Source organism: Camellia sinensis, chromosome 9 (assembly GCF_055761805.1).
Source record: "Camellia sinensis isolate YWXY chromosome 9, ASM5576180v1, whole genome shotgun sequence".
Lineage (NCBI taxonomy): Eukaryota > Viridiplantae > Streptophyta > Magnoliopsida > Ericales > Theaceae > Camellia > Camellia sinensis.
In genome coordinates this window covers 192,116,322-192,137,860 of record NC_138969.1, presented here as the reverse complement: position 1 = coordinate 192,137,860, position 21,539 = coordinate 192,116,322, and positions in this window count along the sequence as shown.

The window sequence follows — 21,539 nt, the reverse complement described above, 5'->3', positions numbered from 1 at the left end:
GATTGAACAAAAACTGCGTTATGAATGTGTGTTCAGATTGAGCAAATACTACGTTATGAACTGTGTGTTTAGATTGGGCAGAATACTATGTTATGAACTGCGTGTTCAAAATGAGCTGTGTGCCCAAAAGAAGCTGTGTGCCCAAAAAAAAAAAAAAGAGTTGAGTGCCCAAAAGAAGCTGTGTGCCAAAAAAAAAAAAAGAGTTGTGTGCCCAAAATGAGTTGTGTGTCCAAAAGGAGCTGTGTGCCCAAAATGAGTTGTGCCCAAAAAGGAGCTGTGTGCCCAAAAGAAAGTATGTGTCCCAAAAAAAAGAAAAGAGCTGTGTGCCCAAAATGAGTTGTGTGCCCAAAAGAAGCTGTGTGCCCAAAATGAGCTGTGTGCCCAAAAAAGAGCTGTGTTTCCAAAAAGAGTTGTGTGCCCAAAAAAAGCTGTGTGCCCAAAATGAGCTGTGTGCCCAAAAAAGAGTTGTGTTTCCAAAAAGAGTTGTGTGCCCAAAAAGAGCTGTGTGCCCAAAAAGAGCTGTGTGCCCGAAATGAGTTGTGTGCCAAAATAAGCTATGTGCCCAAGATGAGCTGTGTGCCGAAATGAGCTGTGCGCCCAAAATGAGTTATGTGCCCAAAAGAGCTACGTGCAAAGTGAACAAAGTTTTGTGTTAAGAGCTGCGTGCAAAGTGAACTAAGTTTTGTGTTGTGAGTCGTGTGCCAAGTGAGCAAAGTGCTATGCTGAGAGCTGTGTGCCTTATGAACCAAATGTTGTGTGCAAGTTGTGTTCAAGAATGAGCAGAAATGTTGTGTGCAAGCTGTGTTCAAGAATGAGAAGAAATGCTGTGTACAAGTTGTGTTCAGAATGAGCAGAGGAAGTACATAGCGAAAGTAAAAGAAATGTGCAAGAAATGCAAACTACTTCACAGAGAACGTAAAAGTAAAGTGCGTACCTCTCGCGTATGATGAGATAGATGATACTCAGGCTCTCGTAGCAGTAATTCTGCGGGCGCCCGTCGCGCAAAGTTGGTGAAATGGTGGAAAGTACTCGGAGGGAGGATACGCTGCTGTGAGTGGTACCTCTCGGGGTCGAACGACCGAACCCTCGGAGGCAACGGTATAATGTCGGTCTCATCCTCTACCTGTGGGGGACCTCCGCCGTGGCGAATGTGACCAGCCATCTGAGAAAAGATGCAAAAATAAGCGAAATGAGCAAAAATTGTAAAAAGTCAACAAAAGTAAACTCTCGGAAAGAGAAAAAGTCAACAAAAGTCAATGCCTGAGAAAAGGTGCTAAACTTTGAGACAAGCATACCTCAAGTGGTGGAAATGGAGAAAGAAGCTCCGAAAACAAATTCTAATCGGTTTAAAGCGAAGAGAATCAAAAGTTTTAACGAAATAACTTCGCGTGGAGCGTTGGAAAATGCATATAAAGGGCAGATCTGAGAGGAAAAAGGGTCTAGGAGAAAAGAGAAATGTATTTCGGCCTTGGAGGAGTGATACAAAGTGTTTTGGAGTTGTGTACTTAAAGAACCGAGCATAAAAAGACAAAACTGTCCTTGTTTCAGTAAACTGGTCGGCCGACCAGATTTTCTGGCTGGCCGACCACTTAGGTGGTCAACAATTGGTCGGCCAGCTTTCTAGGTGGTCGGTCACCCTCCTGGATGATTCTCAGGGCTCCATTGTTCTCCCTGTTTGTTTTGGTGATGATTGGAGTTCTCGGCCCTCGAGAAAGTACAAGGAAAGTACACTTTTTATCTCAGAAATGTCCCCGCAGGAACTCCAAATTCAAGTCTTCGATGCGTGGCTCATCGTTACTCGTCGAGAGCAAGGTGTGTCCTTTTTGAGTATGTTGTGACCCCTCCGAGAGGTAAATCGGAGGTTCCGGTTCTTGTTAAGGCTTATGTTTCTTTAACCGGCATTTTGTCTCAAGGCATGCTATTAAAGTTATATCACTCTCGCATTGTTATGCACACTTTCCTCTCTTGCATTTGTTATGCACATTCCTCTGGCATTGTTATGCATTTCACCTGCGTTGTCACGCACGCTTCACTTGCATTGTTATGCACCCCTTCCACCCGCATTGTTATGCACACTACTCATTGCATTGTTACGCACACCATTTTCTTGCATTGTTATGCACTCTATTTGCGTTGTCACGCACATTTTGCTCACTTTGTTATGCGCTCATTTAGTTGCATCGTTATGCACCTCACTTGCTGGCATTGTCATGCACAATACTTGCGTTGTTATGCGCACTTTTCACTTGCATTGTTATGCTTGTTTCACTCGCATTGTCACGCACTTTTCACTTGCATTGCTATGCAAGTTTCCATCAGCATTGTGTATGCATGCGTTTATCTCGCATTGGAATTGCATCTTGATATAATGTTGAACATGTGCTTCTAACAACATTGTACCTGTTGAGTTTCTCTCTTATGCAGGCACGATATTGTATGTACGGTTCATTTGAAGCTGGTGCGACCAGACGAACTGGACGGTATTGTATGTACTCCGCGTAAGACGTAGCGAGAATTGTATAATTCTCTTACATCCTTTCTGCTTGCGTTGTAGTTTGACTTGTATTCACTTGCTTAAATTGTTGCATTTATTTTGCATAATTGCTTCGTTATGGCTTTCTTTGCATGATCATAAGTTATGCTCGGCTTTGTGCATGTCGTTTGCATTTTGCCCCTGCCTGCGGGCACATCTCTATATCATCTTGCCTGTTTGTCTAAGTCTTCGGCCTTGTCAAAAATTGGTCGTCTTTGGGCTTTGACATTCACTCCCGTCACTTATGACTTTCGAGTTCTATCAAAGAGGGGCAACTGTAGAAACCCCATTTTTGACCGACCTTAAGACTCAGACGTCATCGATTGAGCGCTCGGTGATAGTGCATGTTGTGCTCGTTTCGAGTTTCCGGAGTTTTGGCTGAGAGCCTTGCCTCCGGGCCTCTGAACTCTTTGTGTTTCGGCTCGGTTTGCGGACCAGGCCTTGTTTCTCTTCCCTAGAGGGAGGGAGTGGTCTGGTAGACCATTCTTTTGTGGTCATAGACCACTTTTCTCGTTTGGAGACCTGTTTTCGATTTTCAGATCCTTCGGCCGCGCGCCTTGGCTCGGGACCGCTTAACGTTCTCCGTTTGGCGTGATTTCTGAACCATACCTTGTTGCCTCTGCCTAGAGGGACACTGTGGTCCGGGAGACCACTTTTGTGGTCGCAGACCACTTTTGGTGCCGGTAGACTAGTTTTCGAGGCTTCTAGCTGTGCGCTTTGCCTCTCGAACTTTTGTCTTGCATCCGTTTTGGTTTATTTTTGGTACAAACCTTATTTTCTTTGTTTGGAAGGTGGTACAAGGGTGGGAGACCAGTATTTCTCCTTGGAGACAACTTTTCTTCCCGCCAGCCAGTTTTTTGGTCTGACAATTGATTTTCTTGGTCTTTGGGCTACCTTTTCTGGTCGGCCACCCCACCCCTAGCTTGTTTTCATGCTCTAGACTCTCTTCCACCATGGCCGACCAATTTTTGTCTTGGGAGACCACTTATGGTGGTTGGCCGACCACATCAAGTGGTCGGCTGCTTTTTGTCACCTTTTTGGAGATATTTTCTTCCAGCTGGCACAGCTGGAAGTCATTAAAACCATCCTCCATACACGTGTATGGAGGGATGGCCTTGGACCCTTAGCTTCCTCAAGAAGCTTACATTTTTGTTCTCTATACAAGAGAAACTCCTCCTCCCTCCTCTAGGTTCAGAAAAATTACCTTGAGAGTTATAGATACACCCTTGTATTTATCTTGCCCTTTACATCATTTTTGTGCTTCAAAAGTGTAGTTTTATCATACTTTAACACATAAACACACACTCAAACTCCATCCTTTTGTTTTTGAGGTGCTAAGGAGCTGGTTTTGGTGTTTTTGGTTTGGTTTGAGCTTGAAAAACCAGTTGGAGTTGGGGTTTTGAAGGTGGTCTTCAAGCGTGAGCCTTTAACTCCTTAAACCCCCATTCTTTCTTAAACTTTTAGCCTTACTTGCATATTGTTTTAAGCTTAACTCTAAACTACAAAAAGTTTTGATTTTGTATGCTTAAGATCTTTGTTTAAGGTCAGTTTTCTATTGGGGGTTGTTTACCCCTTCTTAGGCCTTGTTTGACCTTGCTTTTGTGCCTTCTTTTTAAGCCTTTGGGACTATCTTGTTTTGGCCTTCTCACCATTGAAACTCAGAGGAATTTCAGTGGTGAGAAGAGTTTTTGAGGTCCCAAAAAGGAGAGGGTCATCCCCTATCCTTATGTCTTAAATACTTGCTTCTTTTGCCGCATGTGTGAGCATGTTTGTTAAACTTATGTTGGCCATATCTTAGCTTGTATTTGGGCTTATTTTGCTGTGGCATGCCACTATTTTTACTTGGTTTTGTCACTCCATGCATGCCTTATACACTTGTAGTGTAAATCTCACAAACTAGCTTTGTGTGCCTCATGTTTGAGCATGTCTTTCTAGCTTGTTTTGGGGCCATATCAACATGTATTTGGGGTTATTTCAGCATGCCTTAGATCTGTTTTGGATTGGTTTAGTTGGCTCTTGCATGCCTTATACACTTGTAGTGTAAATTTCATAAACTAATCTTGTATGCTTCATGAAGTAGCATGTCTTTCTAGCTTATGTTAAGTCCATTTCAGCATGTTTTTAGTGATGTTCTACCATGTCATACCTCTGTTAAGGTTTGGTTTGGTTGGCACTTGCATGCTTCATGCACTTGTAGTGCAATTCCATAATTTAGCCTAACATGCATCATGCTTTAACATGTCATTTTAGCATATTTTGGCTTAACTTCAAGAAGCTTTTGTCCATGTTTTAGCATGCTCTAGCTCTAATTTTGGTTGTTTTGGCCTTGCATGACTTGCTTTGTATAGCCATGGTTCAGTTTAGCTTGTTAGCTTTGTGTATCAAGTCCACTAGCATACATTACTTGGACTATTTGAATAATTTGGCATCATTTGTAATGTGATTTTAGTCCATGCTTCATGTTCATGCACTTGCGCTTATCACTCTTTCAATGCGTTGGAGGGTGTGCCCCTTTATGCCTTAACATGAGCCATTGCATATGCCTTCATGCCTAAGCTTGCGAGCCATCATTTCAATGTGTTTTTGGGGTTATTTTGCCATGATATAACTTTGATTTTTGTTGGTTAAGTCATTACATGCTTGGTCATAATAGGTGTAGTGTAATCCACCTTATTTGCCTTGTATGCATCATGCCTTATGCCCTTCATGCTAGCTTGTTTTGGCTTCCTTCCATGCATGTTTTAGTATCATTTTAACATATTCTAGGACTGTTTTGGGTTGCCTTTGCCATATCCTTCATGCTTTGTATAGCTATAGTGCAATTGGCCTTGCTAGCTTTGTGTTTTGTTGACTCATGCATGTTATCTTTGAGCTATTTAGATGATTTGGCATCATTTAATACTTCATTTCAGAGCTTATAGCATTGTCATGTTCCCACTTCTTTCATGCTTTGAATGCCTTTGAGTGTTGTGCATTGTTGCCTTACTTATAGCCTAGCATGTATGCCATCTTGCCTAGGCCTTCGAGCCTCCATCTTAGCATGATTTGGTCCATGTTTTAACCTACTTGAGCTCTGTTTGTGGTTGGTTCATGCATATTTTCCATGTATTGCATGCCTCCTTTGTAGTCCTCTTTATTAGTTTTCATGCTTTAAGACCTTTGCATGCTATACTTGTGTTTGTTTGAATGATTTGGCATCATTTCTTACTTAAGTTTAGTGCATTTAGTGTTGTTACACTTCCGTATTTATCACTCCTTGAGCCTTCTTGAGGGTTGTGCTCTTAGGCCTACTTGGTTGGCCAATGCATTGTGCATGCATGCTTTGTATTTTGTGCCTTTATTTTGGTGTTATGGCCTCTGTTTTGGCATGGCTGAAGTCTACCCCATTCAGTTTAAGCCCATTGAGCATTATGTATGCCATGTTACATCGCATCGTGCATATTATGTTATTGTTTGCATTGCGCATGCCATGCTCTTGATTCGCTTTGAGTATGCCATGGTAGTCATTGTATTGAGTATGCCATATTGTCCATTGCATTTGTGTATGCAATGTTCATTTGCATTATGCATGCTAGTTGTCATTCATATTGTTGCATGCTTATGTTGTCTTGCATCGAATATGCATGTATTAGCATTGTGCATGTCATTAGCCTTGTTAGGTTGTTCATGTTGCATTGCATGTTTGCATGCGCAAGACATATTGCATATTTGCATGCTTGTGTTGCATTGCATTTTTTCATGCTCCATGCATTAGCATTGTGCATGCCATGGTTGTGTTGCATTGTGTTTGGAATAGGTGTTAGTCCAAACATGGGAAACAAGGGACGTTTCATACTTGAAGTGATGAAACGTGCCTTAATTCTCGATCGCCGACGCTCTTAATCATACATGATAAAGTTTTAGGCCTTATGTGTTTACTTGTGCAATCATTTCATACTGAATTGTGCAACTTTGCCTTTCGGCCATCATGCATTGAAATGCGCGATTGGTGGGCCAAGGGTCGAGAACCACACTCCCTTGAGCTCATGAAATGATAGGGAGGGTGGTTGTGCACACATATCTTGCAAATACATTGCCATGCCCTTTCTTGCTCTCTGCTGCAGAAAACTAGAGTTTGGCAGCAACAACTGGTCGGCCAACCAGAAAAACTAGCTGGCCGACCACTCTTTCTGGTTCACAGCAAGGATAGGTGGTCGGCCATGGCTGGTGATACCCCTTGGTGGTCGGCCATCCTCCCACAGGTTCCCACGGTGGAGTTTAAGCTTTCTAGAGCTTGGTGTAAGGTTCTGAGAATAGTTGCAAACAGAGGCAAGTTGGGGCATCGCGTCGGATTTCCAAACGAGGCAACCGGACATGCATGCACTCTTCTCCCTCTGAAGCTCCTGTTTTACTGCTTTACTTAGCTAATGTGATTAGCTAGTTTATGCTTTGGTTTGTATTTAAGTAGTCAATGCGTTTAGTTGCTTAATTGTTTTGTAATAGTTAGTTAACTAGGATTAGTTAATTAGCTTTATTCTGTAATAATTAGTTTAATTAGCTTAGATTAGCTAGTTAGTTTCTTATTCGGACCCTCCGTCGAGAGGGCCAATTGTTGTAATAAGCATGCATGTGTGTGATGCATGTCTTCCAACCCCCATTTCTTTCTCCCTTTTACTTAACCACTTACGATGGTTAGTTTAGGGCATGTTTCATTTTAGCATACCTTATGCTTCGCATGTGTGCATCCATTCATCTATTTTGCATGCACCGGACTGATACATCATACAAACTGCATTGTATTTCGCTACATTTACTTGAATATGTGTTTAACAACATGTTACCAAGTTGCATTTCACACGACATTCTAGATAGCTGAGCCTATCTTAGCTGCATTTCGCATGTGTTGCAGTAGCCATCTTAACATAAACTAGGATCATGCATGATTTCTAACTAGTTCTTTGTTTTGGCTCGGAGTACACTGTGAGTGTTTACGCTTTAGCATGTTGCATGTGTGTTAATGTTGCCATGAAAGCATGCTCGCCATGAGGCTAACTGCTTATTTGATATAACTGCCTAAATGCCTGTGGGTGAAGGTTGGATTGCTTGAATTGGAACAACTCATTGAAATCCGCATTTTTAGCTTACTTGCGAGTAATAAACTTTAAATCATTTTCACAAATGAGCATGCAATGTTTTGTTTCAAATTAGGCGATCTAGTCTATACTTGTATGATGTGCGCATCACGTAGTAAGATTTGCGAATTAACCAGAATAAGAACACATATGTTTTCAAAAACAAAATATCATGCTTAGTACAGGCCGATCTTTGATCGGGCGAGCGAGGGTGCTCATTGCATGACCTTCCCCTCTAGTATCCAAGTTCCCGAGCCGAGGCAACTTTGGTGATGACGGACATGTGGCCTTAGGCACGAGCAGGGTTTCCTAAATTCCCCCAAAATAAAATATTTAGGTGGCGACTCTGTATCTGGCAAAGTAGTCCATGTTTGGCACTTCTTTACAAAAATCAGTTTTCCAAAACGATTTGCCAGATTTGGACTCTTTGGTGTTTTATCGATCTCACATCACACATTGTGAGATTAGATTCAGAACCGTGACATTGAGTCTGAACTGTAGTAGCTCAGAACAAAACGAGATTCGCGCCCCTCGCGAGCGCGGGTATCGGAGAGTTCCCGGGAGCGTGTCTATAGTGCCCTATACGTATTTGTTTTTGTTACCCATGCATAATGAAAAAATCATTATTGTTGGATCACTGTATAAGCACGAGTTGTATGCTTATCATGTTTGTCTAGATTCGTGGGATGTGGTGGATGAAAAATTTGACCTCATAGATTCTTTATACTGTGATCCAGTATTGGCTGGTCATACCCTTTATTGGGTTGGAGATGAGATCATTCACGCGTATGATCTCAATGAGAAAAAATATTTTTGCAGTCGTATCAATTTTTGGACATTGAAAGAAGTTTTGTTGGTTTTAAGTGATGATCCATGTTTTCCACTACTTTTTTTTTACTTACATGATAAAACGTTATGCCTCATATGGGAGAATGATGAATATTCTGCTAGATGTCACCGTTCTGTGCTTCTTGTTCATCATTTCTGTGTCTCCAAGCGCATCAAGGGAGGAGTACTTGGTTTGAGTGTGAAGCCGTTGTTTACCAAATATTATCTCCCTGATGGAATTGTTATCAACTCCTTTGATGGCATAGTGCTGTAAGTTCATCATCTCTTTAGCTTCTTCCTTAGCATTGTTTTCTCATGAACTGAAATTAAATTAATTTGATGTTTGAAAATTTGGAACAACTTGACAAGCTGATTGTTCAAGTTAAGCTTGCCACAACTAGGTAATTTTCTTCATTTTTCATTTTTTATCTATTGTTTATGAACATATAATGTCATTATAATCCATGTTATCCAAATTCTAAAACCATTTTGTCAAATTCTTACATAAAGTATGTTATGCCAAATAGATAGTTGACTTTGTCAATCATAACATTGCATTAATTCATGGTGAGGTTTAGATGTTCATTTATGTATTTTTGTTGTATGATTTTCCATGTTGTGCTCATATTGATTATATGCATTAGAGGTCAGTTTGTTATTGCTTGTTGCTGCTACTACTTTTATGTGTGATTTTTAATGCATCGATGTGCATTCGCAGTAACATGGGTGAAATAAAGGCACCTTTTGGCTCTGATTGAAGATGCAGCATTGTGGGAATGATTGGGGATGGTTCTGGTTGGAAGACTCTGCATGAAACGGAATGAGTCCAAATCCTCTACCATGGTTTCCTGCCATGGTCCCTGTTGTGGTGCCAAAATGATGTCGTTTTGGTGTTAAATTTTTTTTTTCTCTCTCTTTTTTCCCTTTCTCCCTCAGTTGTTAAGGCAGCCCTAACCTTGAAGAGAGGTGAACTTGAATGATTCCTTCGACGTAGAGGAGGGTGGGCAACGACGACTCCGGAGGCGACAACAGCTGCAGCTAGATGAGGTGAGGCAGCTGTGAGGTCTCCTCTACCATCTTCATTCTCATGTGGTGCTTAAATATGTATGTATATATATGATTTCTAGATTTGAATTTCTTGTTAATTTCTTAAATGGGTGTTGTTAAGTGGTTTTATTTCTAGGGTTTTATGGGTTTGATTTCTTGTTGATTTCATAAATAGGTTTGATTCTAGAGGTTTTTCCCCCCATCTTTTCCTTTCTCTCTCATTAGTTTCAAAGCCCTAATCAATTTCAAAGAACAGAGGAATGGTCTGAACTGAACCCCCTCCATCGATTCTTTGTCTTCCCTTTCCATCCAATCTTTTATTGCGTCCATGTCTAGATTTGTTGCCAAAGATTGTAGATTGCAGCCTCACGATGCTCTTTTCAGGCAAAACTACTTACTTACCTGCAAGGAAGCTTCAAACCCATTTGTGTGTTGATTTTTTGATTTGTGCCACTTGTTGACTTGTGGGTATTGTTTAATTGCTTGTTTTGATTTGTTTTATTTTAAAGGGTTTGATTCTCTTAGATCATTGGTATTTTTTTTTTTTTTTGTATCTTCATTTGATTGAATTTGTTGAGATAAATATAGATGTGGAATATGAATTGGAATTGGGTTTGGGTAGAAGCTTTAAGAAATGGAATCAATACATGGGGGGATTCTGTTTTTAGAAATTATTAATTGGGTTTGGTTACAAAATATTTTAAACAATCACAAATTGAATCCACAAAAATAGTAGAAAATACGAATGATTGGGGTGAGGTAATCCATCTTCCCAAGGTCAAGATATGGTTTGTGTTGTCAAAATGGCACATATGATGTGTATGTAGTTAGGCCTTAATGAATTGCGTGAGTATGATGTTCATTTCTTAGTTCACTGTTTGATTGAGCTGATTCACAATTGTTGCTTTTATTGAATGAAATTGTTATATGTCTCAAAATAGAGCAATTCAATTTTTTCCATTAGGGTTGAAGCCATAGACATAATACTGATGAGTTTACTGTGATGTGTAAATTTGAGCTTTTATTTATTATTTATTTATTTTTTTGCAGGGTTGAAGCCCAACAAAGTGTATTATTATCAATGTAGAGAAACTTCTATACCAATAATGAGTAATGTGTCCTACAAATGCAATACAAAGAAGTGATGGAATTATAAGAGATAGTTGTGCTACTACCAAGTGAACTTGTAAGATACAGAGAGTGTTAGTGAACAATAATTTTTGACCATGAAGATGCAACAAGCAATAAACTTTTGAATGTGTAATTGGTGTTACTTGTAATTGCTGTTATTTTAATTATGAAAAAGTAACTATGTTTCAATGTTGTAATTGACTAGTTTGATTTTTGAAATGGTTGGGAATGTAGAACTTTTGAAAATTGTGAAATTTGAAAATGTTGTTGCTATTATTGAAATAGTTGGGAATTTAGAAATTTTGAAAATTGGTAATTTTGAAATGTTGTTGTTGCTATTATTGAAATGGTTGGGAATGTATGTCAGTGTTGTTCTTGCCATCTTGACAAATATTAAGTCTTTTTTATGATTGTCCAAATACATAGATGGAATGCCATAGAAACAACTTAAGCAGTCTTCATCCTTAGTTTATCATTCTGTCAATTAACATCAAGGAAATTAAATCGAAACATTCTGTCAATTAACATAATAAGGCTGAAATCAATTAACATTCAATTAATTAATTGTTCATATCAAGGCGTTTAGTTTGAACATAAGGCTAAAATCACCAAAACAACATCCAACTAAACCAAAACATTGTATCTTTCATTGCATCATTTGAAGGACCTTCATCTACGTGACTGTCAGTAGGATTGTTTTAGGCTTGCAAGTCTTGAATTGCAAAGTGACGAACACTTGAATCTTGAATCAACTCCTAGAAGAACGTGGAAGCAACATCCCCAATTTTGGTTTCCAACAATAATTGTCCAACTCATTAACAATATTGTTCCATTACATACAAAAGCACAAGGATTTCAATTATCAATGATTTAAATTAAAATGGAAACCCTAATTTCAATAAAAATGATAAAAGAAATTACAACAAAAATGATAAAAGAATTGTAGCAACATCAGTGATTTAACCTGCAAAAACATAGATTGTATGGCAAAAAAAATATAGCGATCCTGATTTTTCCCCGTCATCTATTATATTCCAGACCCAGGTTCCATGGTTGGTTGTTGTTGTCTACATCTTGCTTCCATCCTTTAATTCCTTGTATTTGAGTTGTGGGATGCGTTAGGTAAGTTTAGAATAGGTTGGTTGTGAGTTGAAACAAATGGTTGCTGCCCAGGATTTTCCTTTTTCGCTCGAGTGAGGCTTTTTGCGCTCGAGCGAGCCTTGGGTGTTTGCTTCTTTGCCTGAGTGACGGTTTCTGTGCTCGAACGAGCTTTGTGTTGTGTGTCTTTTTGCTCAAACGAGAACTCTTGCGCTCGAGCGTGCATCTGCGTTTACATAAGACCTGAAGGTTGGTATTTTTTGCTCGAGCGAGCATTCTTGTGCTCGAGCGAGCCCTTTGTTATGTGTTCCTTCGCTCGAGCGAGAACTCTTGTGCTTCAGCTTGCTTCTGCATTGCAAGCCTAAAGCTTTGCATTGTTTGCTCGAGCGAGGTTCTTTTGTGTCTGGTCGCTCGAGCGACCACTCCTTCGCTCGAGCGAGACTTGTTTCTATCAATTCGCAGCGGTGGGATTTTTGTCACTTTTTCACCTCATTCTTCACTCCAAACCCTAAATCCGGCTGTTTCTCTCTCTACACTTTCTCTCTCTCTACAAATACACTTGATCTAGAGTGTCTCTACCCTACTTCTTTTGTAAAAAAAGGTAGAGCATTGTGTGGGCTTCATTTTGATCTGAAAAAATTCAAGTTTAGAGCATCTTGAGCTTTTTCCTTCTTCTCCTTTAAGCTTCTTTATTTGAGGTAGGGATAAACTACTACTCTTTATTATGAGTTTTAACATAAATGTTGGTCATTTGTATAAATGGTGGGATTGGGAGGTTTGGTGAAAGTTAGGGTTTTGAGTTTGAAATTATGAAAGAGGGGTTTTCTATTTTTGGGCTCCATTGAGTATATGAGGTCTTGAAATGGGGTTATTTGTGTATAATTGATGAAATTTGGCCTTGGGTGCAATATTTGAGAAAGGGGGATTAATGCCCTAATTTGAATTGAATAAATCATTCGTATAATTAATGAAGTAAATCATGGAAATGTGAAATTGATTTGGGAAATAAGGAATTGGGGGAAATTGTGATTAAGTGGTGTAGTTGGATTGATAAATCACTCACCCATGGGAAAGTTGATAAATCATCTATTTGATAAATTTATTTATCTGTTTAGAAATAACTGTTTTGGGCTATCGGTGGAGGATAGCCATGATTGTTGTAGAAACTGCATGATGATTAGGTGAATTGAAACTAATCACTTGGTTGATGTCATTGAATATGACGGTTGGATATAAATATTGAATATGTGAATTGTTGGGTCATTGTATATGCCAACATGTTTAAATACATTGTATATGTATGTTTGTGTGGGAGGAGATAGGGGATGTACTCCATTGTTTGGGAGGAGATAGGGGATGAACTCCATTGATAATTAAGTTGGCTAGAGTGTCCTGGGTGAAAGTCCTGAAATCTTATTTATTTGGGTGCCGGTTCCCTCGGACGTAGATCCGTAAAATGGAAAAGATATGGAAGTGTATGAATGATGTTTATGATTGAAGTGTTGATAAATGAGTTGTAGTCTTATTTTGACTTGTTTATATGATAATGAATTATGTCAATGAATTGACTTGGGTAATAACTGGAAGTGAATTGAAATATGGGTACCAATGTTGATTCATTATGGAAAAGGTTTGAGATGGTTTATAAGTATTAAATATTTATCGAATGCTAATGCTTTAGTTAATTCTCATATAATGTTTAGCGTATCTCCACCAGGCTTTGGCTCACCCTATTTGGGACACCATTTTCAGGTACAGGTGACATGCTGCCTCCAAGGTCATAGCTTGGGAGATCGTGGGGTTAAAGTCTACGTTTTGTTGTTTTATTTGATGTTTATATGTTTTTTCTTTCCAAGCTGAGGGCTTTAAATTGTAAAGGGCTTCCGACCCTCTTTTGTTGTAACCAAGTTATACTTGGAAAGATATAAGCTCGTAGGACACCCGTTTTTTTAATAGTAGTTAGAGTTACATGTAACAACTTTTGTAAGGAGGACTCTGATGAATGAAATATATCTTCTCTAGCATGTTTATGGATCTTATGAAAGATTGTTTTAAGTCTTTTTTTTGAGGGCGTTACAACTTGGTATCAGAGAGTACCGGTTTTGAATACTTTGGGTACGTGGGAAGTGGTTAGTACCACAATGGGTTCGTTTCGCTTGTTAGAGACTTATGTATGATATTATGTGCATATGTGATAATATGCTTATGTGATTATATGGGTATGGAACTTAGTTTCTAGGATGTTGATCGGGTCTATGGGTTTCTGGGAGTCTTGTTGGAAAGGCACTTGATCACTGCCATTTCTAACTGGAACTCTAGCAATGCCACGGGATGGTCATTATCCGGAAATAAAATTCGTATGTGTTTATGTGGTTATGTGCTTATGTGGAGTGAATTACAGTTGTCCATAGTATAAGGACGCGAGTGAAATAGCTTCGGCACATTTGTGAATGTGCTAATGTCTCTGTTACCTTTATTAGGATGTCAAGACGAGGTCATGGTGGTAGGCGTGGTAGGCCTAGGAGGCAGGAGGTGCCTATAATGGATGAAATTCCAACACAGGAGGAAGGAGTTGGTCAGGCTAACGTGGTCGAGCCAATAGGTCAGCAGGCCATGGGTGCCTTAGTCCGTGAAATGACAGGAGTATTGAGGGAGTCTATAGACATTCTCCAAGCTGAGAATCAAGTCCAAGCCCAAGTAGCTGAGGCAGGGCCGTCATTCCTGAAGAGGGAGTTCTTTCGGTCGAATCCAGATGAGTTTTTGGGTGACCTTAAGGATCCACTGAAGGCTAATGAGTGGCTTGAGCAGATGACGAAGACATTTGAGAGGCTTGGCATCGAAGACGGGGTTTTGTGAATGACCTTGGCGTCCTTCCAGCTGAAGGGAGACCGGGTCAGTGGTGGAAGTATGGGAAACCTTTGTTGAAACTTTCCAGGACAAGTATTTGCCGGCTACAGTGAGGGAAAAGTTAAGGGATCAGTTTTCTCAGTTTAAGTAGTTGAATACACCAGTGGTAGAGTTCGAGGTCACTTTTACTAGCTTGTCTAGGTTTGCACCGGAGTTGGTAGCGACTGAAGAGCGTAGGTGTTTGGAGTTCGCGAAGAAGTTGAGGACCGGACTTATGTTTCGAGTTGTCGGGTTCGTGATTAGGGATTTTTGGTGCCTCGTGGAAGCTGCAGCCCATCTTGAGATCATTATGCATATAGATGAGGAGAGGATGAGGGGCTTCAAGAGGAGTCAAGATGGTCAGGGGGACGGTAAGAAGCAGAGGGGTTCTAACCCTCAGCAGTCCCAGGAAGCGCATTTGAGATCTACCTTTCTAATATCGAGTTCGGGTTCTGGAAGAGGTAGTCAGGGAGACATCACTTGTTACAAATGTGGACAGTTGGGCCACAAGTCTCCAGCTTGCCCACAAAGGGGAGGAGGGCAGCGAGCAGTATCATCTTCGGCCCGTTCTCAGGGCCAGAGTCAAGGTAGAGGCCAGTCGCTCACTTGTTATCAATGTGGGCAGGCGGGGCACCTGAAGAGGCTTTGCCTGCAATTGGGTGGCATACCTGGTGCGTCTGGTTCGAGGCAGACACAGAGTCACCAACCAGCGCAGTCAGTTCAGGCCTCGAGGGCCAATCAGGGAGCCTCTTCGGCTCTGTCTGTGCAGCAGTCTTATGCTCCGAGAGGTGAGCAGGTGGATCAGAGGCCAACGGGGCGTGTGTATGCTGTTACAACACCGAATCTTGTACCTGCTCCATCAGTAGTGAGAGGTACCTTTTTGTTTTGTATCTCGGTTGCTAATGTGTTAATTGATATGGGTGCATACCATTCGTTTATATCTTCTGCATTTGCATATATTTTGGGGTTAGAGTTGGCGTAGTTAGTGTCTCTTATTTGTGTAGTATCACCTGTTGGGGGGGAGATGGTTTTGAAACAAGGGTGTCGGGGTTGTGATATAGAGGTCGCCGATCGTTGACTTCCATTTTCTTTTGTATTGATGGCATTTTCTGGTTTTGATGTCATTTTGGGTATGGACTGGTTATCGTTATACTGGGCTGTTATAGATTGCTACCGTCAGTGGGTTACTGTATGTACCTTGAGCGGTGATTGTTTCCATTTCTTAGGAGATAGGGTTGGTAGGGTTTTACCATCGGTGTATGATCCACGAGGGTGGAGTAAGCTTAGTTGTCTTCTCGCTGGCTTTACGAGCAGTGAGTGTGATAAGACCCGGACTGAGTTACCAAGAGTGGTTTGTGAGTACTCGGACGTCTTTCTCAAGGACCTTATTAGTTTACCACTCCATCGAGAGATTGAGTTCTCTATTGACTTAGTGCTTGGCACGGCACCGATTTCCATGGCACCATATCGTTTTGCCCCAGTCGAGTTGAGTGAGTTGAAGATTCAACTCCAGGAGTTGCTAGATAAGGGTTTTATTCACCCTAGTACTTCGCCGTGGGGAGCACCGACCCTCATTGCTAAAAAGAAAGATGGGGCTTTGAGACTTTGCATTGATTACAGAAAGTTGAACCGGGTTACGGTTAAGAACAAGTACCCTATGCCTCGTATAGATGATTTGTTTGATTAGTTGAAGGGATCCCGTTGTTTCTCTAAGATAGACTTAAGATCGGGTTACCATCAGTTGAGGGTCAGGGAGGAGGATATCCCGAAGACGGCATTCCGTACGCGGTATGGCCATTATGAGTTTCTGGTGATGCCTTTTGGGCTTACCAATGCACTGCCTGTGTTTATAGACTTGATGAACCAAATTTTTCGAGAGTTCTTAGACTGTTTCGTAGTCGTCTTTGTGGACGACATTCTGATTTATTCACTTTCTGAGGAGGAGCACGAGGAACACTTGCGAGTGGTGCTTGAGTTGCTTAGAGCCCATAAACTGTATGCTAAGTTTGGGAAGTGTGAGTTCTAGCTAAGAGAGGTTAAGTTCTTAGGCCATGTGGTATCCGGGGAATGGGTGACTGTAGATTCATCCAAGATAGAGGTAGTGCAAGATTGGGCACAACTTAAGAATGTCTTCGAGATCCATAGTTTCTTAGGGTTGGCCAGGTATTACAGTCAGTTTGTGAAGGATTTCTCCAGGCTAACTTCGTCTTTGACTCGATTGACGTGGAAAGGGATCAAGTTTGTGTGGAGTGAGACTTGTGAAAAGTCGTTCCAAGAACTTAAGGTTAGACTTACCACCGCTCCAGCCTTGATTATTCTGGAGAGGGGTTTGGGTTATGCAGTGTATTGTGATGCCTCACGAGAGGGTTTGGGTTGTGTATTGATACAAGAGGGGAAAGTAGTAGCCTATGGCTCACGACAATTGAAAACACATGAGAGGAACTACCCTACTCACGACCTAGAGTTAGCAGTCGTGATTTTTGGCTTGAAGATTTGGAGGCACTGTCTGTACGATAAAAGATTTGAGGTATTTTCTGATCATAAGAGTATGAAGTATCTGTTTACGCAAGAGGACTTGAATTTGAGGCAGAGAAGGTGGACGAAGTTCATAGAAGATTACGATTTTGAGTTGCATTATCATCCGGGAAAGGCCAATGTTGTGGCCGATGCCCTTAGTAGGAAGTCCATTATTGATGTAGCTTGTATTGTTATCTGGGAATGGGAGATGTTGGGTGCTCTTGGCGAGTTTGACTTGCGACTGGGCAAGTCTGTTGAGTCTGCGACTTTGTTTTCCGTAGTTGCATAGCCTACACTTATGAATCAAGTGTTAGAAGCGCAGAAGGATGACCTTGAGGTAGAATCTCTTCGAGGGAAGATATCCAGTGGAAAGGTAGAAAAGGGTTAGACTGTGTATCCCGACCTGAGTGTGAGGTACCGAGACCGTTTGTTTGTGCCGGAGTCTTGCCGAGAGGAAGTACTCCAAGAGTTTCACCATTCACGCCTTGCGGTGCATCCGGGAGGCACAATGATGTATTATGATTTGAGTCGCCAGTTTTGGTGGAGAGGTATGAAGAAATATGTGGCGGTGTTTGTGTCAAAGTGCCTTACTTATCAGCAAGTGAAGGTCGAACATCAGAGGCCAGTGGGTTTGTTGCAACCCTTGCCTATATTGGAGTGGAAATGAGAGTACGTCACGATGGATTTTGTCGTGGGTCTTCCAAGGACTTAACGGGGTAGTGATGCCATTTGGGTAGTAGTTGACCAGTTGACTAAGTCGGCGCACTTTATTCTTATGCGTGCAAGAGATTTGGTAGATTACCTTGCCGACTTGTATATTCGGGACATAGTGAGGTTGCATGGGGTCTTAGTGTCGATTGTCTCAGATAGAGATCCGCGTTTTACTGCTAGGTTGTGGCAGAGTTTGCAGAGTGCCTTAGGCACTATATTGACTTTTAGCACGGCTTACCATCCTCAGACTGACGGGCAGTCCGAGCGCACTATTCTGATCCTTGAGGATATACTTCGAGGCTGTGTCCTTGACTTTAAGGGGTCGTGGAAGAGACACCTACCCTTAGTGGAGTTTGCCTACAATAACAGTTTCCAATCGAGTATTGGCATGGCACCGTTTAAGGCCTTGTATGGCCGACCATGTAGATCTCCAGTGTGTTGGGCTGAGGTGGGTGATGCACCTTTGTTGGGCCCAGAGTTGGTGCAAGAAACGACGGAGAAAGTGGCACTTATCCGTAAGAGGTTAGTTACAGCCCAGAGCCGCCAAAAGAGCTATGCCGACCGTAGGAAGAGGCCTTTGTTGTTCGAGGTGGGTGATCACGTCTTTCTAAAAATATTACCTAGATGGGGTTTGATGAGGTTTGGGAAGAGTGGGAAGTTGTCCCCTCGGTTTATTGGCCCTTTCGAGATCCTTGAGCGGATTGGGGAGGTTGCCTACCATTTAGCATTGCCGTCGTAACTGTTCGGAGTGCATAACGTGTTTCATATTAGTATGCTTCGGAAATATGAGCCGGATCCATCACATGTATTGGATTGGACCGACTTAGAGATAGATGAGGATGCTTCGTATGAGGAGAGACCGGTAAGGATCTTAGATAGACAGGACCAAGTCTTGCGAGGCAAGACAATTCCCCTGGTCAAAGTATTGTGGAAACATCACGGGGTTGAGGAAGCCACTTGGGAACGTGAATTAGAAGTCCAAGAGAAATATCCGAACCTATTTGTTAATGTTTGAGTTTATGTTGAAATTTTGTTTTGTTGATGAACTCTAAGAACATTGTATATGTTTGAGATTATGGAACATTGTATATGTTGAATATGTTTTAGAAATGCAAACATGATTATGAACATTGAATATGTTTTGAAAAGCATGAGATATATGTGTTAAACTTACTTGAATTTCAAAAGGATGCATGTTGATGATGCATGCCGAGTTATATTGTGCATTGTTCTCTTGAGAAGAGATGGAATGATCGGTGGTGGGTCACGTTGGTGAAAGTTGAATTATAATCTTGTTGAGAATTGGATAATCACAATTTTGAAACTTGTATAAAATTTTGGGGATGAAATTCTTTAAGGGGGGAGGTTATAGCGATCCCGATTTTTCCCTGTCATTTATTGTATTCCGGACTCGGGTTCCATGGTTGGTTGTTGTTGTCTACATCTTGCTTCCATCCTTTAATTCCTTGTATTTGAGTTGTGGGATGTGTTAGGTAAGTTTGGAATAGGTTGGTTGTGAGTTGAAACAAATGGTTGCTGCCTAGGTTTTTCCTTCTTCGCTCGAGCAAGGCTTTTTGTGCTCGAGCGAGCCTTGGGTGTTTGCTTCTTCGCTCGAGCGAGCTTTGTGTTGTGTGTCTCTCCGCTCGAGTGAGAACTCTTGCGCTCGAGCGTGCGTCTGCATTTATGTAAGACCTGAAGGTTGGTATTCTTCGCTCGAGCGAGCATTCTTGCGCTCGAGCGAGCCTTGTGTTGTGTGTTCCTTCGCTCGAGCGAGAACTCTTGTGCTTGAGCATGCTTCTGCGTTGCAAACCTGAAGCTTTACATTGTTCGCTCGAGCGATGCTTATTGCACTCGAGCGAGGTTCTTTTGTGTTTGGTCGCTCGAGTGACCACTCCTTCGCTCGAGCGAGACTTGCTTATATCAATTTGCAGCAGTGGGATTTTTACCACATTTTCACCTCATTTTTCACTCCAAACCCTGAATCCGGCTGTCTCTCTCTCTACACTTTCTCTCTCTCTACAAATACACTTGATCTAGAGTGTCTCTACCCTACTTCTTTTGTAAAAAAAAGGTAGAGCATTGCGTGGGCTTCATTTTGATCCGAAAAAATTCAAGTTTAGAGCATCTTGAGTTTTTTCCTTCTTCTCCTTTGAGCTTCTTTATTTGATGTAGGGATAAACTATTACTCTTTATTATGAGTTTTAACATAAATGTTGGTCATTTGTATAAATGGTGGGATTAGGAGGTTTGGTGAAAGTTAGGGTTTTGAGTTTGAAATTATGAAAGAGGGGTTTTCTATTTTTCGGCTCCATTGAGTATATGAGGTCTTGAAATGGGGTTATTTGTGTATAATTGATGAAATTTGGCCTTGGATGCAATATTTGAGAAAGGGGGATTAATGCCCTAATTTGAATTGAATAAATCATTTGTATAATTAATGAAGTAAATCATGGAAATGTGAAATTGATTTGGGAATCAAGGAATTGGGGGAAATTGTGATTAAGTGGTGTAGTTGGATTGATAAATCACTCACCCATGGGAAAGTTGATAAATCACTCACCCATGGGAAAGTTGATAAATCATCAGTTTGATAAATTTATTTATCTGTTTAGAAATAACTGTTTTGGGCTATCGGTGGAGGATAGCCATGATTGTTGTAGAAACTGCATGATGATTAGTTGAATTGAAACTAATCACTTGGTTGATGTCATTGAATATGACGGTTGGATATAAATATTGAATATGTGAATTGTTGGGTCATTGTATATGCCAACATGTTTAAATACATTGTATATGTATGTTTGTGTGGGAGGAGATAGGGGATGTACTCCATTGTTTGGGAGGAGATAGGGGATGGACTCCATTGATAATTAAGTTGGCCAGAGTGTCCTGGGTGAAAGTCTCGAAATCTTATTTATTTGGGTGCCAGTTCCCTCGAACGTAGATCTGTAAAATGGCAAAGATATAGAAGTGTATGAATGATGTTTATGATTGAAGTGTTGATAAATGAGTTGTAGTCTCATTTTGACTTGTTTATATGATAATGAATTATGTCAATGAATTGACTTGGGTAATAACTGGAAGTGAATTGAAATATGGGTACCAATGTTGATTGATTATGGAAAAGGTTTGAGATGGTTTATAAGTATTAAACATTTATCGAATGCTAATATTTTAGTTAATTCTCATAAAATGTTTAGCGTATCTCTACTGGGCTTTGGCTCACCTTATTTGGGACACCATTTTCAGGTACAAGTGACATGCCGCCTCAATGGTCATAGCTTGGGAGGTCGTGGGACTAAAGTCTCTGTTTTGTTATTTTATTTGACGTTTATATGTTTTTTCTTTCCAAGCCAAGGGCTTTAAATTGTAAAGGGCTTCTGACCCTCTTTTGTTGTAACCAAGTTATACTTGGAAAGATGTAAGCCCGTAGGGCACCCATTTTGTTAATAGTAGTTAGAGTTACATGTAACAACTTTTGTAAGGAGAACCCTGATGAATGAAATATATCTTCTCTAGCATGTTTATGGATCTTATGAAAGATTGTTTTAAGTCTTTTTTTTTAGAGCGTTACAAAAAAGAATTCCAATTCAATCCTAATTGAACACAATTACCGTATTATCATCTTCACAAAAAATTTATGTTCTTTCAAGTCATCAAAGTAAGATATCCAATTA